We start from the raw sequence: 6575 nt of genomic DNA, 5'->3' as shown, positions 1-6575 counted from the left end.
TGTCTAGAAATGAAATAAAAAATGATTTGGACAATATCTGACAGATTTTGAAATTTGTCAAAAATCTGTCTTTTGTCCTGACCCCGGACCTTATGTGAAAACTAAGAAAAACTGAAAGGTACTAAAAAAAATCAAACCAATATTTTTACACTTTTTTGCCCTGGTTCATGCATTTCACATGTCTAGAAGTGAAATAAAAAATGATTTGGACAATATCTGACATATTTTGAAATTTGTCAAAAATCTGTCTTTTGTCCTGACCCCGGACCTTATGTGAAAACTAAGAAAAACTGAAAAGTACTAAAAAAAAATCAAATCAATTTTGTTACACTTTTTTGCACTAGTTCATGCATTTCACATGTCTAGACGTGAAATAAAAAATAATTTGGACAATATCTGACATATTTTGAAATTTGTCAAAAATCTGTCTTTTGTCCTGACCCCGGACCTTATGTGAAAACTAAGAAAAACTGAAAAGTACTAAAAAAAAATCAAATCAATTTTGTTACACTTTTTTGCACTAGTTCATGCATTTCACATCTCTAGACGTGAAATAAAAAATAATTTGGACAATATCTGACATATTTTGAAATTTGTCAAAAATCTGTCTTTTGTCCTGACCCCGGACCTTATGTGAAAACTAAGAAAAACTGCAAGGTACTAAAAAAAATCAAACCAATTTTTTTACACTTTTTTGCCCTAGTTCATGCATTTCACATGTCTATAAGTGAAATAATAAATGATTTGGACAATATCTGTCATATTTTGAAATTTGTCAAAAATCTGTCTTTTGTCCTGACCCCGGACCTTATGTGAAAACTAAGAAAAACTGCAAGGTACTAAAAAAAAATCAAACCAATTTTTTCACACTTTCTTGCCCTAGTTCATGCATTTCACATGTCTAGAAATGAAATAAAAAATGATTTAGACAATATCTGACAGATTTTGAAATTTGTCAAAAATCTATATTTTGTCCTGACCCCGGACCTTATGTGAAAACTAAGAAAAACTGCAAGGTACTAAAAAAAAAATCAAACCAATTTTTTTACACTTTTTTTGCCCTAGTTCATGCATTTCACATGTCTAGAAATGAAATAAAAAATGGTTTGGACAATATCTGACAGATTTTGAAATTTGTCAAAAATCTGTCTTTTGTCCTGACCCCGGACCTTATGTGAAAACTAAGAAAAACTGAAAAGTACTAAAAAAAAATCAAATCAATTTTGTTACACTTTTTTGCACTAGTTCATGCATTTCACATGTCTAGAAATGAAATAAAAAATGATTTGGACAATATCTGACAGATTTTGAAATTTGTCAAAAATCTGTCTTTTGTCCTGACCCCGGACCTTATGTGAAAACTAAGAAAAACTGAAAAGTACAAAAAAAAAATCAAACCAATTGTGTTACACTTTTTTGCACTAGTTCATGCATTTCACATGTCTATAAGTGAAATAAAAAATAATTTGGACAATATCTGAGAGATTTTGAAATTTGTCAAAAATCTGTCTTTTATCCTGACCCCGGACCTTATGTGAAAACTAAGAAAAACTGAAAAGTACTAAAAAAAATCAAACCAATTTTGTTACACTTTTTTTGCCCTAGTTCATGCATTTCACATGTCTAGAAGTGAAATAAAAAATTATTTGGACAATATCTGACATATTTTGAAATTTGTCAAAAATCTATCTTTTGTCCTGACCCCGGACCTTATGTGAAAACTAAGAAAAACTGAAAGGTACTAAAAAAAATCAAACCAATTTTTTTACACTTTTTTGCCCTAGTTCATGCATTTCACATGTCTAGAAGTGAAATAAAAAATGATTTGGACAATATCTGACAGATTTTGAAATTTGTCAAAAATCTGTCTTTTGTCCTGAACCCGGACCTTATGTGAAAACTAAGAAAAACTGAAAAGTACTAAAAAAAATCAGACCAATTTTTTTTCACTTTTTTTGCCCTAGTTCATGCATTTCACATGTCTAGAAGTGAAATAAAAAATAATTTGGACAATATCTGACATATTTTGAAATTTGTCAAAAATCTGTCTTTTGTCCTGACCCCGGACCTTATGTGAAAACTAAGAAAAACTGAAAGGTACTAAAAAAAATCAAACCAATTTTTTTACACTTTTTTGCCCTAGTTCATGCATTTCACATGTCTAGAAGTGAAATAAAAAATGATTTGGACAATATCTGACAGATTTTGAAATTTGTCAAAAATCTGTCTTTTGTCCTGAACCCGGACCTTATGTGAAAACTAAGAAAAACTGAAAAGTACTAAAAAAAATCAGACCAATTTTTTTTCACTTTTTTTGCCCTAGTTCATGCATTTCACATGTCTAGAAGTGAAATAAAAAATAATTTGGACAATATCTGACATATTTTGAAATTTGTCAAAAATCTTTCTTTTGTCCTGACCCCGGACCTTATGTGAAAACTAAGAAAAACTGCAAGGTACTAAAAAAAATCAAACCAATTTTTTTACACTTTTTTGCCCTAGTTCATGCATTTCACATGTCTATAAGTGAAATAATAAATGATTTGGACAATATCTGTCATATTTTGAAATTTGTCAAAAATCTGTCTTTTGTCCTGACCCCGGACCTTATGTGAAAACTAAGAAAAACTGCAAGGTACTAAAAAAAAATCAAACCAATTTTTTCACACTTTCTTGCCCTAGTTCATGCATTTCACATGTCTAGAAATGAAATAAAAAATGATTTAGACAATATCTGACAGATTTTGAAATTTGTCAAAAATCTGTCTTTTATCCTGACCCCGGACCTTATGTGAAAACTAAGAAAAACTGCAAGGTACTAAAAAAAATCAAACCAATTTTTTTACACTTTCTTGCCCTAGTTCATGCATTTCACATGTCTAGAAATGAAATAAAAAATGATTTAGACAATATCTGACAGATTTTGAAATTTGTCAAAAATCTATATTTTGTCCTGACCCCGGACCTTATGTGAAAACTAAGAAAAACTGAAAGGTACTAAAAAAAATCAAACCAATTTTTTTACACTTTTTTGCCCTAGTTCATGCATTTCACATGTCTAGAAGTGAAATAAAAAATGATTTGGACAATATCTGACAGATTTTGAAATTTGTCAAAAATCTGTCTTTTGTCCTGACCCCGGACCTTATGTGAAAACTAAGAAAAACTGCAAGGTACTAAAAAAAATCAAACCAATTTTTTTACACTTTTTTGCCCTAGTTCATGCATTTCACATGTCTATAAGTGAAATAATAAATGATTTGGACAATATCTGTCATATTTTGAAATTTGTCAAAAATCTGTCTTTTGTCCTGACCCCGGACCTTATGTGAAAACTAAGAAAAACTGCAAGGTACTAAAAAAAAATCAAACCAATTTTTTCACACTTTCTTGCCCTAGTTCATGCATTTCACATGTCTAGAAATGAAATAAAAAATGATTTAGACAATATCTGACAGATTTTGAAATTTGTCAAAAATCTATATTTTGTCCTGACCCCGGACCTTATGTGAAAACTAAGAAAAACTGCAAGGTACTAAAAAAAAATCAAACCAATTTTTTTACACTTTCTTGCCCTAGTTCATGCATTTCACATGTCTAGAAATGAAATAAAAAATGATTTAGACAATATCTGACAGATTTTGAAATTTGTCAAAAATCTATATTTTGTCCTGACCCCGGATCTTATGTGAAAACTAAGAAAAACTGCAAGGTACTAAAAAAAATCAAACCAATTTTTTTACACTTTTTTGCCCTAGTTCATGCATTTCACATGTCTAGAAGTGAAATAAAAAATAATTTGGACAATATCTGACATATTTTGAAATTTGTCAAAAATCTGTCTTTTGTCCTGACCCCGGACCTTATGTGAAAACTAAGAAAAACTGCAAGGTACTAAAAAAAATCAAACCAATTTTTTTACACTTTTTTGCCCTAGTTCATGCATTTCACATGTCTATAAGTGAAATAATAAATGATTTGGACAATATCTGTCATATTTTGAAATTTGTCAAAAATCTGTCTTTTGTCCTGACCCCGGACCTTATGTGAAAACTAAGAAAAACTGCAAGGTACTAAAAAAAAATCAAACCAATTTTTTCACACTTTCTTGCCCTAGTTCATGCATTTCACATGTCTAGAAATGAAATAAAAAATGATTTAGACAATATCTGACAGATTTTGAAATTTGTCAAAAATCTATATTTTGTCCTGACCCCGGACCTTATGTGAAAACTAAGAAAAACTGCAAGGTACTAAAAAAAAATCAAACCAATTTTTTTACACTTTTTTTGCCCTAGTTCATGCATTTCACATGTCTAGAAGTGAAATAAAAAATGATTTGGACAATATCTGACAGATTTTGAAATTTGTCAAAAATCTGTCTTTTGTCCTGAACCCGGACCTTATGTGAAAACTAAGAAAAACTGAAAAGTACTAAAAAAAATCAGACCAATTTTTTTTCACTTTTTTTGCCCTAGTTCATGCATTTCACATGTCTATAAGTGAAATAATAAATGATTTGGACAATATCTGTCATATTTTGAAATTTGTCAAAAATCTGTCTTTTGTCCTGACCCCGGACCTTATGTGAAAACTAAGAAAAACTGCAAGGTACTAAAAAAAAATCAAACCAATTTTTTCACACTTTCTTGCCCTAGTTCATGCATTTCACATGTCTAGAAATGAAATAAAAAATGATTTAGACAATATCTGACAGATTTTGAAATTTGTCAAAAATCTGTCTTTTGTCCTGACCCCGGACCTTATGTGAAAACTAAGAAAAACTGAAAGGTACTAAAAAAAATCAAACCAATATTTTTACACTTTTTTGCCCTGGTTCATGCATTTCACATGTCTAGAAGTGAAATAAAAAATGATTTGGACAATATCTGACATATTTTGAAATTTGTCAAAAATCTGTCTTTTGTCCTGACCCCGGACCTTATGTGAAAACTAAGAAAAACTGAAAAGTACTAAAAAAAAATCAAATCAATTTTGTTACACTTTTTTGCACTAGTTCATGCATTTCACATGTCTAGACGTGAAATAAAAAATAATTTGGACAATATCTGACATATTTTGAAATTTGTCAAAAATCTGTCTTTTGTCCTGACCCCGGACCTTATGTGAAAACTAAGAAAAACTGAAAAGTACTAAAAAAAAATCAAATCAATTTTGTTACACTTTTTTGCACTAGTTCATGCATTTCACATCTCTAGACGTGAAATAAAAAATAATTTGGACAATATCTGACATATTTTGAAATTTGTCAAAAATCTGTCTTTTGTCCTGACCCCGGACCTTATGTGAAAACTAAGAAAAACTGCAAGGTACTAAAAAAAATCAAACCAATTTTTTTACACTTTTTTGCCCTAGTTCATGCATTTCACATGTCTATAAGTGAAATAATAAATGATTTGGACAATATCTGTCATATTTTGAAATTTGTCAAAAATCTGTCTTTTGTCCTGACCCCGGACCTTATGTGAAAACTAAGAAAAACTGCAAGGTACTAAAAAAAAATCAAACCAATTTTTTCACACTTTCTTGCCCTAGTTCATGCATTTCACATGTCTAGAAATGAAATAAAAAATGATTTAGACAATATCTGACAGATTTTGAAATTTGTCAAAAATCTATATTTTGTCCTGACCCCGGACCTTATGTGAAAACTAAGAAAAACTGCAAGGTACTAAAAAAAAAATCAAACCAATTTTTTTACACTTTTTTTGCCCTAGTTCATGCATTTCACATGTCTAGAAATGAAATAAAAAATGGTTTGGACAATATCTGACAGATTTTGAAATTTGTCAAAAATCTGTCTTTTGTCCTGACCCCGGACCTTATGTGAAAACTAAGAAAAACTGAAAAGTACTAAAAAAAAATCAAATCAATTTTGTTACACTTTTTTGCACTAGTTCATGCATTTCACATGTCTAGAAATGAAATAAAAAATGATTTGGACAATATCTGACAGATTTTGAAATTTGTCAAAAATCTGTCTTTTGTCCTGACCCCGGACCTTATGTGAAAACTAAGAAAAACTGAAAAGTACAAAAAAAAAATCAAACCAATTGTGTTACACTTTTTTGCACTAGTTCATGCATTTCACATGTCTATAAGTGAAATAAAAAATAATTTGGACAATATCTGAGAGATTTTGAAATTTGTCAAAAATCTGTCTTTTATCCTGACCCCGGACCTTATGTGAAAACTAAGAAAAACTGAAAAGTACTAAAAAAAATCAAACCAATTTTGTTACACTTTTTTTGCCCTAGTTCATGCATTTCACATGTCTAGAAGTGAAATAAAAAATTATTTGGACAATATCTGACATATTTTGAAATTTGTCAAAAATCTATCTTTTGTCCTGACCCCGGACCTTATGTGAAAACTAAGAAAAACTGAAAGGTACTAAAAAAAATCAAACCAATTTTTTTACACTTTTTTGCCCTAGTTCATGCATTTCACATGTCTAGAAGTGAAATAAAAAATGATTTGGACAATATCTGACAGATTTTGAAATTTGTCAAAAATCTGTCTTTTGTCCTGAACCCGGACCTTATGTGAAAACT

This window comes from Alosa pseudoharengus, unplaced genomic scaffold (genome assembly GCF_046254945.1).
Source record: "Alosa pseudoharengus isolate Yale_2024_CS ecotype anadromous, Long Island Sound unplaced genomic scaffold, YU_APseudo_1.1 YU_APseudo_1.1_scf_36, whole genome shotgun sequence".
Classification (NCBI taxonomy): Eukaryota; Metazoa; Chordata; class Actinopteri; order Clupeiformes; family Clupeidae; genus Alosa; species Alosa pseudoharengus.
Note: the sequence above shows the minus strand (reverse complement) of the source record.